The sequence below is a fragment of the Wyeomyia smithii genome, chromosome 3, assembly GCF_029784165.1.
Source record: "Wyeomyia smithii strain HCP4-BCI-WySm-NY-G18 chromosome 3, ASM2978416v1, whole genome shotgun sequence".
NCBI classification, from domain to species: domain Eukaryota; kingdom Metazoa; phylum Arthropoda; class Insecta; order Diptera; family Culicidae; genus Wyeomyia; species Wyeomyia smithii.
Window position 1 is genome coordinate 68,730,928 of NC_073696.1, and position 20,685 is coordinate 68,751,612.

Consider the following 20,685-nt stretch of genomic DNA (forward strand, 5'->3'; position numbering starts at 1 on the left):
AAACGGAATCAAAAGCCCCCTTAATGTCCAACAACGCTGACGCCATTTGTTCTTTGCGAGCATACGCCAGCTGAATATCTATTAAAAGCAACGTCCCTTTGGCCCGGCGGAAGCCAAATTTAGTATCTGATAGTAGACCATTTGATTCAACCCAATGGTCTAAACGACGGAGTATCATTTTTTCCATCAATTTCCGGATGCAGGATAGCATTGCAATCGGCCTATAAGAGTTGTGATCAGAAGCTGGTTTTCCCGGTTTTTGGATGGCCATCACCTTCACTTGCCTCCAATCCTGCGGCACAATGTCTTGCTCCAGGAACTTATTGAACAAGTTTAACAAGCGCCTCTTGGCATTGCCGGGTACGTTCTTCAACAAGTTGAATTTGATTCTATCTAACCCAGGCGCGTTATTGTTACAGGACAGGAGGGCAACTGAAAATTCTGCCATCGTAAAAGGTGCTTCTATCGCGTCGTGACCCGGAGACGCATCGCGAACAATGTTTTGCTCAGGAACAGAGTTCGGACATACTTTCCTGGCAAAATCAAATATCCACCGACTTGAAGACTCCTCGCTTTCGTTGACCGTTACGCGATTCCGCATTTTTCGGGCTGTGTTCCAAAGAGTGCTCATCGATGTCTCCCTCGACGTCTCGTTGTATTCTACAAGTGGTGGATGATGTTGAACCGACTCGACAGCTTCTGAAACCATTTCCTCGTATAACTTCCAATCGATATTCCGTGTATGGTCATACGGAATATCAACTGGTCGCATACGAGTTGACCCGTTAGTAATCGAAACAATGGCAAATGGTCACTACCGTGGGGATCGAGGATTTCGTAGCGACGACGAGGTTAATACGATAGAAGGAACAGCACCTCCTAATTTCTAGAAGTACATAGTAAAACAGTTATTATCAACACACAAAAAAAATATGCTGAGCTTGACTTGACGACCGCACATTACGTAGTTGTTTCTCCGTGATCTGAGCTAGTGAAGTTGCACAAAAAACAATAAAACAGAATGAACTGAGATCGTACATTAGTACTCCAACATACAGATTATAATTTTACGCAAATACAGAAATGAGAGAACCGGAAACAATGGTGTGACCTATTTTATTAGGTTAGTGTGCATACGCCATATGACGCATTTATTTCAATTTAATAAATTTTCTATTGCATAAATCGGCCTTTGGCCTTTGGCTACTACAACATTTATTTGATATTTCTCAAACAAGCGCCACCAAAGTGGACAATCCTGAGATAGATACTATGATTCGGATTTTATAAAACAGTGTTTAGGCACCAACAAATTGTGCTGAAAATACCAAATTATTTCGGCCTAATTGCCATATATTGAAACGTTCTAAAACGCTAATTTCTATATTGCTCAAATAATTTATGCTGAAAAAGCAAAAAAATGTGGCCTTAAAATTCAAAAAAGTTACGCTAAAAAGATTGTAGCTTTTCAACCGTTGCTGTAAATAATTTCGCTGCATCTTGTGAACGCAGAAGTGCACCAAAAGGCCACGGAAAAACTCATTTAAGTCCCTGAAAAAGTTTTCGTTGCTAGGGGTACCAAAATTCTCAGAAATGATTATAAAGCTATGATTTTTTTTTTCAGTTTGAGCACTAGGGCGTGTGTCCCTAGCCACTAACTTTTTTTTATAGAAATAAAATAATTTTCTCATGAACATAACGTTGAAACGAACCCGATGAACAATTACTCTGCGAACTCTCACGTAACTGATGAAGGAAAAAAACTCTCACGTAAGTTGACGCATTTTGGTAATGGCTAGAGGCACCAAAATTCATAGAAATGGTTGAATAGCTATAATCTTTCATTTTTCCGGTTTAAGCTTAAGCTTGACCAGTGTAGTCGAATGCAGCAGAAGAAAGGATGCGTCTCGCATTCTGAATAACTTATCACCCTATTTGGGGGAATGTAATATAAAATTCATTGGAATTTCTAAGATATCGGAGCCTGCTCAAAATTTATTGGATACGAATATTTGTATTTGTATATTGGTCGATTCCCCTGACAATTTTAATATTATCTACATGAAAATTTTAAATCTAAAACTATTTCAACATTCCAGACCTTGAAATTATTTTACCAAAAACACGTGAGGAAAAATTTCCGAAATCGAATAAATCTTCGACCAGCGAGAAGGTAGGGATGCACGACGTCAGTGGTTCAAAAAAGCCGTACAAGGTCCGATGAGATCTAGTTGCCAGCATGTTTGACGAACGAAGCAGTCTACTTGGTGCCCGAAAATCAAGGTGAAAAAGCAAAACCGGGGTATCAAGTTCATTGTTTACCAGCTTGGCTACGAAGGTAGCTTGTTGAATCTTCCGACGACTCTCCAGTGTATCCAAATCCAACAGCTTACGAAGGTCTTTGTACAGGGAAGATTTTTGGGTGTACTCTTCGCTGAACACGTTCTTTTCAGTTTTTCCAGCACAGGTCATAAGGATTTCAGATGATGCAGGCATTTTCAAAGATAGGTCGAACAATTGCACAATACAATGCTTACAAGCAGTGTGGATCTGTAAAGTCTCGAGCAATTTTGATGAAACCAAGTTGTTTCGAGGCTTTGAATATGACAACAGTATAATGTTGATTGAAAGTGAGCTTATGATCCAACATAACTCCAAGATCGTTGATCTGATCTACGCATTCGAGGACACATCCATTTATCTGGTAATAAAATGAAATAGGTACATGACAACGATGGAATGTTATGACCACACATTTAGCGACGCTTATTGTGAGCTTGTTTCTGTTACATAATTCAGCAAACGTGTCCAACAGGCGTTGGCAGTCCTGGACAGAATTCTCAACAAGGTAGATCTTCAGATCGTCGGCATATAACAACACACACCCGGCTTCTAACGAAATTGCAATGTCATTGAAGTATAAAGCAAACAGCAATGGACCCAGATTACTGCCCTGAGGGACTCCGGAAGTGTTGCTAAATGTCCAGGAAACTGCGGAATCCAGCTTAATACGCAAGGTGCGGCCTGAAATACACGAGCTAAGCCAAGTGGTCAGTCTTTCAGACATACCGAGTTTAGAAAGCTTATGTTAAAGTATTCGATGATCAACTGTGTCAAAAGCGGTATTAAACTCTGTATAAACAGCGTCAATTTGCGATCCAGCTTCCATCTGTGAGATAAAGGTGCTTGTGAATTCGATCAAGTTGATCGACACTGAACGACCCGGCATAAAACCATGCTGATCAACTGATAAATAGCTTCTAGTGCAGTTTAGAATCACACTGTGGACGATAATTCCGAAGAGCTTAGATCCGGCAGAAAGGCTGGTTATTCCTCTATAGTTCCTTACGTCACGTTCGTCTCCATTTTTGTGTATCGGAAACATGAAAGATTGTTTCCACAGCGCTGGAAACTTTTGTTGTCCAAACGATTTGGTGAAAATCCGACTGACTACAAAGTTACTTTAAATCCTTCGGGGTGTTAGACATTCAAATTCATCAGCTCGAAACTGAAAATATGTATTAGTAAGCAGAATGTTTTTATTGCTTTATTAAGGTGGCTGCTTTTATAAGCAGAAGGTAGACGGTACTATATAGGCAATTTTAAAGTTGCATACCCTAGTAACAATATTGGTTTTATCAAAGTTCTATAGCGCTCGATACAGCCAAAACAGCGCTATAAAACCTCGATAAAACCACTTTTGTTACTTGGGTATCTTCGGGTAACGATGTTAAGAATCCTAATTAAATAAAAACCGACATTAGCCAAAATATCAAACAGAAAACAATTTAGGTTTAAATTGCTTCATTTTTCAATATTGCCATTCATACTAACTTTTCCCTTTGAGAACTTATACTAGATTATAGTAACGCAAATTGAAATTTCTTATCAACCATTAGGTAGTTGTTTAAGCTAAATCAGAATAACGAATCAGGAAATTTTTTTTTCCTTGCAAACATTCTTTTGCAATTACAATATGATACAGTGGACCACTAACAGTCTGATGACTGATATTGAGAAGCTTTTATAAATTTTTGTAGTGGAACAATATAAAAAATGTTTAATGGTGAACAAGAAAAGTTTACTATAGCACTCTTCTAACTAAAGGTAGTTTGTTCTTGTTGCAAATCATGTTTGTGTGTTCTTTATGTCTATGTGCGTCTTGATTTCCATCATTTTTTTTTAAAATTTAATTAGCTTATTGGCTAACAAGCAGAACTGCATTTACAGGATTTAATTTAATTGGAATCAAGCATTTTTTTATCTAAAAACAAGTCAGTTGTCTCCGCTTTCGGATTATTATGCTGCCCCCAAAAGATAATTCGTTTTCGTATTAATAATGTAACTGTAGTTTTACCTATAACGTAAGCTGGAGCATTTCGCCTCACTATGTTCTTGCAGGTTATTCGGGAGTGAACATGATCATAATACAAAGATTTTTTTTCTTTCGGGGGCAACATGTAGTAAGTTCTCCTAAGCACACTAAGGAATTCTAATTTCAAGTGTAACATGATTATCCCATTTCAAATTTTGTTGCTTTAGTAATTTGACGTGACCATAAACTAAAACTTGTTCTACTCTATTAGCACCTAAAATTAAATTGATGGTGTTGGTCAATCAGACTTTTGAACGTCGTCTTGAACAACTAATTTCAATTGTGCACACAAAAATCCTGGTAAACATGGGTTTTTAATGTCTTTTTAATTGTTAATGCTTCAATAGTATTTTAAAATGACCGGATTTATGAAAGTGTATCGATCATAACAATTAATAATCATTTTTCGACTTTCAATAAAATTCAATGACATTTCCAGCATTTGGCAATACTTTTATGAACATCAAAAGATGGCGCATGATAGACAAAATCAGCAATACTCAGAGGGAGAGATATGCGGAGAGAATGATCCAAAAATGCGTCATCACAGTGATTACTAACCGGATGTTCACAAACTTTTTGTACGGTTAACAAAATAATGACCAATTGTTAACATTAAACATAAAACATAAAATGTAACATTTTGCATCGTTTTGACAATCACAGTAAAAATTGTAGACAAAAAACTGGAGTGGTGTTCCACAAAAAACTCTATTTTGTCGTGTTTAACGTACAGATAGAGCATTGCAGTTTTCAGTAATTGTTTTTCTTTTAAAATTTTACACAACTTTGTTGAAGGAAGCAATCCGGTATATTGAAAATTAGAAAAAATATTTTTTTATCTAACTGTTAGGTGGATTGATCGGGAAACTAAAAACGCCAAAAGTAAGGCCTTGTTCTATAAAACAATTTTGCTGAAGACATTGAGTACATAAAATTAATTTTTCATAGTCAAATCTAGAACGATTATGATTTTTCTAGTTTAGACCACTGTGCACTGTGGAATTTTCAAATAAATCTTTCCACTAATTGTAAATGTCATGAAATATAATACTTGGAATGTGTGGAAACTATTTTGGATGTTATTTCATGAAATGGTAGTTGAGAAACGTGCTTTGCTATAACTATTTAGTTGTTTTTATATCACTTTTTTGTACTTTACGACCTTCAAAAGAGCATTACTCAAAAATGTACCGTACGACGATTTTGAAATTTGGCCCAGAGATTCTGGCGGTCATAACGAATCGAATGGTGTGCCTTGAATTTTTGGTGCATTTTTTTATAATAACGGTCTGTGGGAGCACCGTGATAGGCAATGAATATAACAATGCTATCTGTCAAAATTCATAGTATTTTGTCAGTGAGCGAAAAAAACTTACATTGACTACTATTCTGAGGAAAAATATAATAGGTGTAAGGTAAACTGTACATCGTGACATGACTGTTAATACCATTTGCTTATTGAAAAATATTGTTTTTAGGGTTTTTGTGAGTGGAAACAGTGAGTAAGTCTGTACCACCAAGTGCTGAAATTCGTAAAAAAGATGCATTCCTCACATCTATTGCCATCAGAGTAGAACTTGGATTGATGGTGACATCTAAAACCATCCGGAACCGCCTGAATGATTGTAAATCAAATCAAATTAATATTTTCAGCTTGATTTTACATCGATTTTTTTCCCATTGAGGATCCCACTTTGAAAGGCTATTTGTGAGAGGTTGTTCACAAAAAAAAATCTAAATAAGCAATACACTAAATCGATTTTTGTAGTTAACCTTCACAATCTGTTGATAACGTTAAAGTCATGGGCGCAACTACGGAGGGAACGTGTCATGGAACGTGTTTAGCCCCCCCTAGAGTTTCCCAGAGAATGATTGTATTCAATATATATACATTCCATACTACTTATCAGAGCATCAAAATCCACACAAATTGAGATGTCGTCATTCATTGGCTAAGAACTAGTTCTGCACCCAGGATCGATTCTCAACCCTTGCTCTCTTACTCACCTTACCAGTCGGTTTTGGGCTGTGTTTCACCAGTTCCCCAGACGTCTCATCACTCGCAAGTCTCTTTCGATCTGGTCGAGCCATCATGCACGCTGCGCCCCTTAATTTCTTGTGCCGGTAGGGTTACTGAAGAGAAGTGATTTCACATGGTTGTCGTCCGGCATTCTTACGATGTGACCGGCCCACCGCAACCTAATGTCTTTCGCCAGGTGTGCAATGGGGTTCTCTCCAAGCAGCGCTTGTAGCTCATGGTTCATGCGCTGTAGCCATTATCCGTCGTCCGCTTGTGCTCCACCGTAGATAGTCACCTTCTGTTCGCCGATAGGCACCTTCTGTTCGAAAATATCAAAAGGACTTCCGTAGAGGACTACCGGTTATCAGGGTTTTGTAGTTTTTTGTATCGAAGTGGTCATGTCCGATCATCACCGTGATTGGTGCGTACGTTTGTAATGTCTGAGAAGAACGGGCCGTCGTTGAGAACGTGGTCAATTTGTTTTGCTGTACGTTGGTCGAGGTAAGAAGGGACTTTGGACTGCTAATCCGCGGGAAGCTGCGAAATTGGTGCATAGCAGGCTGTGCGGGCCGATAACCGGCTTATATAAGTCTATCCTTCCGTTCATGTCCCCAACGACGATCTTGATATCTCTACGCGAGCAGCTATCGTAGAGTTTCTCCAGCTGTGCGTAGAACGCTTCTTTCCCTGTATCAGGTCTTCCTTCGTGAGGGCAGTGTACATTGGGAATAGTGTAGTTGTGGAACCGGCCTTTAATTCTCAACAAATTTTTGTTTCATTTGTAGCACAGTGTTATTTAACGATTAATCTAGATTTTTCGTAATATAATAAGTTTGCCAATAAAATTAAACAATTAATGCGTTGCGTTCGTAAAGCAGGTATTCGGAAACTTTAAAACTTTATTAAAGCAATAAAATTCATTGGAAGAATACTAACAAATCAACGAGAAGCAAAATTCAAAGTGTGCCCAAAGTAAAGAAAAATCCTATTAAATCATGAGCAGAGAAAAGGACACTCGGATTAAACGATTTGAGCATCGATCAATTCACTGATTGGCTTCTTTTCAAAACAGCATGAAACAGTAAAATCTTCTATTATCTGAAAACAAACTTCCCCTACGCACGAAAGCACCTTTCAATCACTTTGTTTCGCTATAATCCATCGTCCACCCAACGGGAAAGCTTTCTATTCACTAACGAGATAAAACATTGCTGTGACAGAGCACGTGAAAAATCGGTGAAAAATGTATTCTACACGCTAGAAGGTATGCTGCTTTACCTTTCGTTGTCTGTTTAATTTCACGATTGGAGTGATTTGGAAAACGCAAAACAAACACTATAGCACAAAAAAAAATAAACCCAGAGGAATGGAGAGCTCACTTCAACCAGCCTACAGATGTGCAGGGAGAAAAAAAGTTTCCGATCGAACCAAACAGGAATTGTAATCAAATATCCGCTCGTACAATTCTACGCCCGTTTGTTATTTGTTTCGATTTATTTTCCGGATCGATGTGCCCTTTCTTCTGTTGTTCATGAGCATAGTCTTATCAGACAGAAGCGTCTCCCATCCGTGTTTGTTCTGCTGTTTTCTTTCTCTCTCTCTGTCTCTCTGTTTGATGTTGATTGCCAATAGTGGATTACACATATTGGAAATCGGAGACTGTACGGCTAGAGCGCTGCTGACGCTGGTTTCTATCGCTGTTAAGCTTTCCGTCGACGTTTACATGATTGGAATCCCATTTGTGACGGTTCAGTGGATTGGGTAACAACATGGTATCAGGCATCCATTGTTTACGGGATCAGTGTGACAGGTGATCAGGCGCTTGATTGATAAACGTGCGGAATCTATGTAGGATTACGCAATTAGCGCGCTGTTGGTATCCAGTCTTTTTTTTAACAAGAAAGCTTTCCACACCGCTGAAACCATTCAGATGAGAAGTAGATCAAGAGCTTATTGAGATATTAAAGAAATAGTGAAAGTTTCTTTCCAAAAATAGTTGTAACAAAAATAACACTGGTCAATACAGTTTCTAGAGCTCAAGCTGGAAAAATATGAAAAAATTACAGCTTTATATCCATTCCTGTGAATGTTGATGTTCTTAGCAAGCACGGAAATGCGTACATTCTTCAGAGATTTAAATGAAGTTTTCCCGTAAGCGAACATGGAAGCGACGAACCCGGCGAGGAATTACTCTGCAGCCTTTTGACGCACTTTCGAAGGCACTAGGGACACCAATCTACAAAAATAGTTGAAAAGTTAAAATTTTTGATTTTTTTTCAGTTCAAGCTCTAGGGTAAAATTGCTTTTGTTGAACAGTATAACACATTGTTTCCATTCAAAAGTGTAGAAAATAAATTCTCTACGGACTGTTTGCTTAATTATTGTTGAATAAAAAAAAACAGTACTAGAAGACACAAAAAGAAAAAGAAAACAAATAAAAAAAGAAACGACTTTGCACTACGCAACTACACGTGATCTATATATCTATATGCAACCCTATATGTAAGTTCGAGTTTTGAAGTTCCAAATTACTTTTCAATAACTCTTTTATAAATTGCCTTTCTGATACGTATTGATAGCTATATCGGTAATTTTTTCACACCGTCGATCCTTTGGTTTTGGTTATTGGTGTATCCTTTGATAAGTTTGTTTGAATATGAAATATATCTCCATGCGTATATATGCTTGAAAGTTCGATATTGCCAACTCTTCAGTAAACCCACTTGCAATTTGTTGAAACATCCAGCGTACGGAAAAGCGACCGACAACCGCATCAACATGTGAAAACAAATTTTCGAGCATACTGTAGAGAGAGCATCTTTTCAGTGCACAATATGTATATAAACAGTACCGCAAAGCAATTCCTTTGATGTCGACTGATGTGAAAATGTATTCTGGAATCAAGTCTTTGAAGTAAAATTTAATTAAAAACTTTAAATTCACCATCAACGAACGCAACACGGCAGTGGCCTCCGGTAGATTTTGTAATTCAATTTGCGTTTGCCCTTACCCGCCAACCATCTTCAATTGGTGATGAGTTTACGTCTGGTGGAGGAAAAAACAGTCGATTTTATCGACCGTATTGTTTTCATAAATTTAAATCATATATTTTGCATCTTTTATATTATATTCCCAACTTAACACCTGCGCTGTTTGCTTTATAATAAAAAATCAATTTTATCCCGAAAGGATTACCCTCGCTGAATAACAACTAATAAAAGGTGCCCCCGGCTGGTCGACGGGTTAACGATTGGATTCACCGAAAGGAAATCCGGCATCACAGCCATCGAGCATCCTTTTTTTATGACTTTCCGAAGCCAAATGGAGTCCATTAGCAGCGAAGCTGGGATACTTTTAGCGGGAGCTAATAAATCCACCGATTATTAATATTTCGATCACGTCTAAAGCAGCCTCCCACCAGCACCCTGTTCTTTCCATCCACCGGATGTTGGATCACAGGCTAAGGCGGAATGATGTTACCACTCTGAGCCATGTTAGACGTTCGTGTGTGTGCTGCAGTCAGATCAAGCTGCTTCTTCCACTTCTCTCGTTTGACGGAGTGGCATTTTGACACTATTATACTATTATACCAACGTACGAGAAGCGCTACACTTTATGCGCACCCGTATTAGCCTGGCATGGCAGGATAAAATGTATCGCCTTGTGCAGTGTGCAGCTTCCTCTACTAACGGGCATGTAACGGTGGTGGTGGCTCGTTTATCAAAGCTTATTTTATGAGGCAACAAAATTATTAAATGGAGCAGAAATTTCTATTTCAGTAACTGCCAATCCGTGGACAGCATGTGCGCCCGACGTTCGCCGAATATTGATGACTGACTGGCACAAGTTGACATGCGAAACGTTAGATTCTACAACGCTGTTAACGTGCTGGCAAATGGTTTTTCGTTTTAAAAATTATGTGATTCTTTTCCGCGGCTCTCTTCGCTTGTGCACTAGAACTAAACGAAATTTATAAAGTTTTCTGTTTGACCATTCTGATTAAACTCAATAGGACAACAGATGATAAAAAATGATTTGTCCATATTAGGAAAAATCTAAGAGCTATTACACTGGAAAATATAAGTAACATGGTAATTAACAAAGACAATCCAGTAATACTTTCGAGCTGGCAGCCCCGAGAACTAGACAACCACAATGAAACAGTCGTAATAGGATCAATAAATATATCTTCGTCTTTCTGAAGACGATTAAATATTTTCAACGAAGTTGAAGAAACTTTGCACACTTAGCAGAATACTTTTATAAAGAATTAAAACGTATCAGTTTTAATTTATTTATTCATTTATTTGGTCTATTCACCATCAGGCAAGCAAGTGCCCCACTGGTGTAACTTAAAACTAACAATAAAAAATATCTTTAGAGAGTCAATACATATAACGAAACGGGAATAGAACAATATTACATTACAACTAGTCAGATCTTAAAAATAATAAACGATATCGCCGACGAAGAAGCGTTCGAGATAAATTGTAGTTGAATAGAGCGGATACTCTGTTGAATAATCTTTGGAGACCAACTATTGCGACAAAAATGCTGTAGTTAGTTCGTTGAGCAGGTAATCGTAACATCAAGTTGTTTCACAGGGCACGAGGTTGCACGTTTAAAATCACTTGTTCTAAGAGAGCGGGGTAGTCTATGCGGCCTTGCAAAAGGTCTGCGGTAAATCCCATGAATCTACAACGTGTTTCAGGGGTTACTTCTGATGGAAATCTGACTAACGCCGGTACATTGGCAGTGTTGGCAGAAAAAATGATTTGCAACATAAATTTCGACATACTCAACTTTGAACAGCTCTAGTATATTTTTGGGATACCCTAGCTCTTTAGTGTCTTCGGCTAACTTGTTGGGCATCTAAAAACCTACCATTTGAAGTTATGAAACCTATGGTTTGAGCCATTTTGAGCTCTCTAGAAAGTGAAATGCAAAAACGATGGTTTTTCCATACAAATCTCCATATAGATTTGAAACGTCGGCAGCGAGGATAAAAAATTTGCTTTTAGTTATTAAGATACTTTAGAAAGTAAGCTACCAGATATAATTGGCGCCGTTAAACATTGAATTGTATTTGTGCCGTGTCAAATAAACTATAGATGAAGAAAAAAAAAATATAGATTTGAAATGCAATGCGCCAAGCGGAGACTAAACCAATCGACTTCCGATAAATTTAGGATTGTTTGGGGCTTCAAAAGGAACCAAAAAACTTGGTTCTGGCTTTCTGCTATCAAGTTTCGTTTTTTCCATATAACGATTCCCCACCCTAATAAATATGCATGCAAATGAGCAATATATTCATTTACATTGCATGTGAATATATATTGCCACGCGGAATATTACACAGTTTCCAATGCTCCATTTGTGTGCATTTAAACAAATGTAATTTTTTTTTACTGTGTACTGCTCATCCCTTCCGTTGTTGTGTCACACTTGCAAGCACGACCCAGACTGACTTTGGTCTCGATTACACAGGTCTATAAGAGTTATCAGCATCAGCGATGGAAAAAAATCACCTCTAGCGATTTTGAATACATATAAAGGAAGCCTAAGATGCGTTGACATCGTCGTCAGTATGCAAATAACAAAGTATCGGTGTTGGTTCACTCACTTGCAAAAGGTCTGCGGTAAATCCCATGAATCCCAGAACTCTAGAGGCCTTGTCGACAGTAAACGAAATGTGAGGTTTGAAAGTGAGCTGGGAATCAAAAATTCATTAAGCAGACAGTATGTGAAGTAGAGAGAGCGAAAAATAAGCGAACTGGAAATATGATACAGATTTGGAAAAATATACCGCATCCCGACGGGACTTGAACCCGCAATCTCCCTGTCTCCGGCATGGTGTTTTGACCAATTAAACTACGGGGGACGGTGGTACTGTTCCACAATCTATATCGTATCACATTCCACTGCCGACTTATTCTACACAGTACCAAAAATGGAATTTACAGCTAATACAAACGGTTACATAACGGTTTCTAGCACATAAAGTGAAAAACATACACAATTTCACACCGTTAATAATGCACAATACAGAATCGTTATAAACCATGTAAATTTGTACGTTAAGTGACATAAACTTACAGCTTTGAATATATATACTAGGGTGGGGAAAAGTGATCGATTTTCCAGAACCAAGTTTTTTTGGTTCCTTTTGGTGCTCTAAACAACCCTAAACTTCCCGGAAGTCGATTGGTTTTGTCTCCGCTTGGCGCATTGCATTTCAAATTTGTATGAAAATTTATATGGGAAAACATACTTTTTTGCATTTACCTTTCTAGAGAGTTCAATAATGATCTAATAATGCACTACATTATTTGAAAGTATAGTATTTTAGATGCCTAACAACTTTGCAGAAGGCACTGAAGAGCTAAGATGTCCCTAAGAAGAGCTATAGCTGTTCAAAGTTGATTATGTCGATTTATTTATTTGTTTATTTATTTATATCGTCAAGCAAATGTAGACTACAGTTATAATAATACAATGTTTACTTATATTCTATACATTATTTCCAGCAGTTAGTTGTTTTTTGATTTGATTTTTGCCCATTTTTTTTTTGTAAGATTTGGACCACTGCGACCATTATTTTGATCTTTTGTGGTGTATCTCTTCTTTAGTCTAGGTACTCGTGGCAGACATATCACTATTGATGGAAGTGATCGTCGTTGTCCTATCGCACCCTTTCTCCCAATTAGGCACTGTATTTCGTATGAAATGTATTACCTCATTAGGATTCGCAGACCAGACCTCAAAAGGCTCCAAAGTTCCTTTTCCAAAGGCCTTTATTCTGCACTGTATTAGTGCACTGCAGTGGCAGAGCAAATGTTCTGCGGTTTCACATTCGAACCCGCAGAGACGACAAATTTCGTCATCTGACTGACCAATTTGTTTCAGGTGATGCTTACTTGGACAGTGTCCTGTAAACAGTCCGGTAATTGTCCTTAGTCCCTTTTTATTTAAACTAAGCAATTGCTGGCTTTTCTTGACGCTTGGTTTTATAAAGCGTTTAGACTGGCGTAGCCCTACTGAGCATCTCCAGTTCTCTTGTATTGTCCTATGTTCCCAGGTTTTCAATTCTGCTTTCAAGGCGCTTGATGACACCCCACAGAACGGTTCTGGGCCAATGAAATCGGTACATGACCCCTGTCTAGCTAACGTATCGGCTTTTTCATTGCCTTCCACTCCGCAGTGACCAGGAACCCAGTATAAACATACTTGGTTCCTTTCTGCCAGTTGTTTCAGTGAAAGGATGCACTCCCATACTTGCTTAGAGGTACATGTGAAGGCTTTTAGTGCTTTAAGTGCTGCTTGGCTATCAGAAAAAATGCATATGTGAGCATGCCTGTATTTCCTAGCCAAACAGACTTGTGCACATTCATAAATTGCAAATATTTCGGCCTGGAACACTGTAGGCCAACGGCCCATTGGTATCGAGATACTTATCCCAGGACCATTTATACCTGCTCCGGTTGAATCATTCATTTTTGAGCCATCTGTGTAAAAGACGACAGAGCCTTGTCGGATGTTTGGGCCACCTTGTTCCCAAACTTCCCGTTCGGTCTCTATGATTTTGAAAGGTATTTCGAAGTTTGCTTCTGTATTCATCCAATCTTCGATACCTGGTATATGTTTGCTCAGCTGAAAATGTTTGAGGATTGCCAGCTGGCCTGTCTGATCTCCATCAGGTACTTTTTTAAGGCGTGTTAGTCTCAATGCACTTTTTTCCGCCTCTAGTTGTACTACCTGGTGGAGTGGTAATAGATGCAGAATTGCATCTAAGGCTTTCGATGGAGCACTTTTCATTACTCCTGTAATTGCATTACAAATTAGCCTTTGCAACTTGCCAAGCTTGTTCTGCGTTAACCTTTCTTTTGTTTTAGGCCACCACACTAGCGAGGCATACGTTATTCTTGGTCTTATTATTGCCTGGTACAACCAATAGATCATACTTGGCCTTAGACCCCATGTTCTGCCAATAGTTTTGCTACATGCCCAGAGGGCACTCGTAGCTTTACCGATGACATATTTAATATGTGCATTCCAGCTGAGTTTCTGATCTAAAACTACTCCGAGATGTTTAGTCTCAGTGGAAAGCTGCAGTGTAGTCTCGCCCAGCTTCAGGCTCTCCAAGTTGTACCTTCTTTTCCGGGTGAAGGGAATAATGGTTGTTTTAGAGGGGTTAATGGTCAGCCCCTCTTGTCTGCACCATTTTAAAGTATAGTTTAGAGCTAACTGCATTCTCTCCGATACTGTACTGTCGAATTTTCCCCTCACAAGAATCACAACATCATCGGCGAATCCGACAACTTCGAAACCTAGCTCAGTTAGGTTTCTAAGTAGCTGGTCTACAACCAATGACCACAGCAAAGGCGATAGAACTCCATCTTGCGGGCATCCCTTAGTTGTGTTCCTTGTAAGGGTAGTATTACCCAATACTGCAGTTATCTCACGACTATTCAGCATGGTTTCAATCCATTTTGAGGTATATGTATCAAACCCATGGTGTCCCATTGCGTTCAACATTGAGTGATGGGATACATTATCAAAAGCTCCCTCTATGTCTAAGAACGCAGCGAGTGCGATTTCTTTTGTATCTATAGATTTCGCTATTTTTGTCGTTAGCATATGTATTGCATCCACTGTTGACATGTTGCTTCGATATGCAAACTGATACCTACTCAGTGGAGAGGTTTTTAGGTACGTTGATTTAATGTGATAGTCAATTAGTTTTTCCATAATTTTTAACATAATGGAGGTTAGACTAATTTCTGCCCATAGTGATGTCGATATTTTCGCAGTGCTGATTATAGTGACGCATCATGCGATTTATTGGGCCATTTTTTGAGTAGTTAGTTCTGTGAGAGCTTTCCGAAAATATTTTACGATTTCTTAATTGACGAATGGGTGCATAAAAATTTAGTTGCGATAATAATTTAGAAGATTGCACGCGTTGAGAAATAATGTCATTGATGAAGTGAAGCATTGAAAGTTCGAGGCGTTGCTTCAGCGTGCTTCATATGATGGCATGGGAAATGCTGTTCAATTTAGCCTACGAAGCGCATACAAAAGAAATTGTTTTTGGACAGATTCGATGCGTTCTTCATGTGTTACAATATAGGGATTCCATACAATGCTACAATATTCCAGAATTGGTCGGACGTATGTAATATATAATAGTTTGATTGTGTATGAGTCTTGGAAATTATGGCCGAAGCGTTTTATAAAGCTCAGCATACTATTTGCTTAGTTGATTATTGTGTTATAATGTTCTATGAATGTAAGTTTGGAGTCTAAGACTACGCCTAGGTCCCTTACGATTTTGCATTTTTCTACTGGTTGGTTTTCTAGGAAAATGTCTGTTGGTGGTGTTACTGTTTTTCTGCTAAAGGCTATTGAATTACATTTTTTAATGTTGAGTTGCAAAAAACTTTTGTTGCGCCAAGTGTAGAATACATAAATTTCATTCTGGAATATTTGAAAGTCTTCTGCATTGCTTATTTCTATAAAGAGCTTCATGTCGTCAGCATATACAATAGGGTGGGGAATCGTTATATGGAAAAAACGAAACTTAATTGCAGAAAGCCAGAACCAAGTTTTTTTTATTCTTTTTGGGGCCCCTGATAATCCTAAATTTAACGGAAGTCGATTGGTTTTGTCTCCGCTCGGCGCATTGCATTTCAAATTTATATGGAATGGATTTATATGGAATGGCTGCAGTCATACTGAACAAAACGAACACAAATAGTCCGCTTTCAAAATTCATTTTCAAACCCAATAGAAGTAACTTCCGGGGTTTCTCAAGGTTCTCACCTGGGCCCTCTTCTTTTCATATTATACGTGAATGACATTTCCTTTCTTCTTAAATCAATACATGTGCTTGTATATTAGGGTGGGGAAAAATGATCGATTTTTCAGAACCAAATTTCAACCCCAAACCCCAAACTTACCGGAAGTCGATTGGTTTTGTCTCCGCTTGGCGCATTGCATTTCAAATTTGTATGGAAATTAATATGCGAAAACCTACTTTTTTGCATTTACCTTTCTAGAGAGCTCAATAATGATCTAATAATGCACAACATTATTTGAAAGTATAGTATTTTAGATGCCTAACAACTTTGCAGAAGGCACTGAAGAGCTAAGATGTCCCTAAGAAGAGCTATAGCTGTTCAAAGTTGAGTATGTCGATTTAAATGCAGAAAATCTTGTTTTCTGCCAACATTACCAATGTACCGGCGCCAGTAGAACTCCCATCAAAAATAACCTGTCGTAACGAGTTTATACACTCAGCTGGATCAAACAAACAAATTCAGGCGTAGGTAGAATCTACAACGTGTTTCAGGGGTTACTTCTGATGGAAATCTGACTAACGCCGGTACATTGGCAGTGTTGGCAGAAAAAATGATTTGCAACATAAATTTCGACATACTCAACTTTGAACAGCTCTAGTATATTTTTGGGATACCCTAGCTCTTTAGTGTCTTCGGCTAACTTGTTGGGCATCTAAAAACCTACCATTTGAAGTTATGAAACCTATGGTTTGAGCCATTTTGAGCTCTCTAGAAAGTGAAATGCAAAAACGATGGTTTTTCCATACAAATCTCCATATAGATTTGAAACGTCGGCAGCGAGGATAAAAAATTTGCTTTTAGTTATTAAGATACTTTAGAAAGTAAGCTACCAGATATAATTGGCGCCGTCAAACATTGAATTGTATATGTGCCGTGTCAAATAAACTATAGATGAAGAAAAAAAATATATAGATTTGAAATGCAATGCGCCAAGCGGAGACTAAACCAATCGACTTCCGATAAATTTAGGATTGTTTGGGGCTTCAAAAGGAACCAAAAAACTTGGTTCTGGCTTTCTGCTATCAAGTTTCGTTTTTTCCATATAACGATTCCCCACCCTAATAAATATGCATGCAAATGAGCAATATATTCATTTACATTGCATGTGAATATATATTGCCACGCGGAATATTACACAGTTTCCAATGCTCCATTTGTGTGCATTTAAACAAATGTAATTTTTTTTTACTGTGTACTGCTCATCCCTTCCGTTGTTGTGTCACACTTGCAAGCACGACCCAGACTGACTTTGGTCTCGATTCCACAGGTCTATAAGAGTTATCAGCATCAGCGATGGAAAAAAATCACCTCTAGCGATTTTGAATACATATAAAGGAAGCCTAAGATGCGTTGACATCGTCGTCAGTATGCAAATAACAAAGTATCGGTGTTGGTTCACTCTCTTTGCTTTCCTTTTTACGATATATTGCTTGTCGTTAGCGTACACCACAACATATGGCTCTCAATGTGCACAACTCGGTATATGAAGTTATTCGTCTCTGTTACACAGAGCGATCAGATCTTGTTTTGTTATTACCCATGAATAAGATCTTTTTGTCAGAAAAAGAAAGAAAATGACAATGTATGCTCTCCTACTCTCGCTCAAGTCAACCACTGCCGAAGTTGTCTCTTCCCCCACACTTTGTTTCTCACCGCACCACACCTCTGCTGCTGCTCAGGTGACATGATATGCTTCTGCTGCTATCTTTGTTCCCCTAACGACCGGCATATGGAGAGACAAACGCAACGAGCGAATCGCTTCTCAGAGCAGATGTAGTCTAATCATTTGTTTATTTTCTCCCAGAAACCTACACACCATATCATCATTTCATTATGTGTTGAGAGGATTCAAGTTTAGTCGCGGTCTGTAACACTTCATGATGTGTACATGTGGAGATTAAACGATGATTGCATCATATTCGTTTCGTTTCCATCACTGATCAGCATCAGCTGACTCTTCTGTGTGTGATGAGACATTCCTTTCAGTCTATAAATAACGCTTGCACAGCAGTGTGTGTAGTTAGGGATGAGCAATAGAATAAGTCGGCAGTGGAATGTGATACGATATAGATTGTGGAACAGTACCACCGTCCCCCGTAGTTTAATTGGTCAAAACACCATGCCGGAGACAGAGAGATTGCGAGTTCAAGTCCCGTCGGGATGCGGTATATTTTTCCAAATCTGTATCATATTTCCAGTTCGTTTATTTTTCGCTCTCTCTACTTCACATACTGTCTGCTTAAAGAACTTGCGTGTTAACGGGAAAAAGCCGTTGTTAAAAATAGAAATTTTTTTTCGAAAAATCAAAAATTACCCCGGTCCTAAGTGACTTCCCTGCGGTATTTCAGACGTAGCGTCGGAAAAAGTGGGTTGGCAATCTCTAATAGCAACGGTTAGACGGCGACCGGTAAGGTACGATTGAAACCATGGTAAAAGATTCCCGTTGATTCCAAGATTGTCAACTTTTGCGACGGCTATGCGATGGTTCAGTTTATCGAAGGCAGCTGCCAAGTCAGTGTAAATGACATCCATCTGAACACGTTTCACCATACTGTCATTTATGTACAAAGTGAGACAAAGCAAATTAGTAGCGGTGAAGCGAACGGCTGTGAATCCTTTTGGTCAGAGCTTATGAAAGCTTTGCAATGAGCGAGCAAAGGCTCCATGATGACAAGCACTAACAATTTTGCGACAGCACAGAGTGAGGTGATGGCACGATAATTGCTCACATCGTGTTTGTTTCCCCCTCTTGTGTACTGGAAACATGTAGGCCAATTTCCAGCAGGACGGGAAAATTCCGAAACTGACAGATATCTGGAAGACATGCAGAAGCGGAGAAACCAGGTTAATAATCTGCGTTTTTAGAAACTTCGACGGAATCTCGTCAGGACCCGGGCTTAGGGATGATTTTAGTTTGCTGCAATGGTGTTCTAAGCTCGGCGATATTCTGGTGGTCGGCATTGCGGAAGTCGTAACATACGTTAGCGGATGCAGTGTCAAGATCGCGTTTCAATTCGGCGTTCATGGGTGGTGGGGGACTATTTTTACTAATGGAGCAGCGGCTTCGCACAAATATGGGGCCGTGTCCTGGGTGCTCACAAAGCAAAGGTCTAAGATGCGGTTGTTCTGGTTAGTAATATGGTTGATTTGAGTGACCTCAAGTCCACCTGGTATCGTCAGTTTTTATACGGATGGCTCGAAAATGGGATCCCTAACGGGATCAAGCGGGATTTCAAGCAGAGGTATATGCCATATATATCGGCGCAAAAATATGTCTGAAATGCAACTACAGACATGCGAAATCGGTATATTCTCGGACACCCTTGTTTGGGAATGCATTGAAACTCTACGGGAACTCTCCCGGCAGAACTCAGTTTTTCTGTTTTAGGTGCCCGGGCATGGTGGAGTCGAGGGTAATGAACAAGCTGACTACCTATCAAGACAGGGATCAGCTCAGAGGTTTATTGGCCCCGAGCCGTTTCTGGGTACGTCCAATTCCGCTATCAAAAGCGAACTTCTAACTTGAGAAAGGCTAGAAATAGCATCCCAATGGCAGCAGGTACAGGGTTGTAGACAAGCTAAAAAGTTAATCTATCTGAACTCCGGAACCGCCAAAAAGTTACTTAGTCTAAATCATAATGAACTACGGATAATCACGGGACTCCTTACTGGACACTGTCCCGCTTTTTATCATTCAAAGAAAATTGGTGTAGTATTGGACGACACCTGCCGATTCTGCAAATCTGGGCTGTTGATTGGAAAAGTCGCTGCACTAACCAGAAGGGGCAGATCCTGTTGGAAGCTTTGGCGAAGCTCAACTTAGATCTGGCAAACTTCGGTGTTAGAAGTACCTACAGCAGAAACGGCACAGAATCGATCATCGACGTGACGTTGGGCAGCCCCGAACTGATCACAAACTTGAGGGTAGACAACGGCCACACTAATAGCGACCACCAGTCGGTCAGCTATGGCGTTGTCACGAGACTGTAAGCGACGGATAGGGCCAATATCCGAACCACTCGCGGCTGGAAGACAGCGCACTTTGATGCCGATGTATTTGCGGAAGTAATAAGGTATGACCTCGAAGGGGAGAGAGACCCCCAGAGTGCGGTCCAACTTATTGCTACACTATCGTGGGCGTGCGACGCCGCCATGCCTAGGCCTTGTCAGCCTAGAAATGGAAGGCCACCGGCATACTGGTGGACCGACGTGATAGCCGACCTCCGCAGCGCGTGCTTTCGCGCGAGGCGAAAAATGCAGCGCGCGCACCGATGCGCAAAAATCAGAGTGTCACGCAGCATTCAAATCCGCTAAGGTAACGCTTAAGAGCACGATAAAGGCTTTGCGAAAGAGCCAATACGAACCCTTGGGGTGACGCTTATAGAGTCATTACGGCCAAGACCAGAGGCTCGTCAGCCCCGACAGAG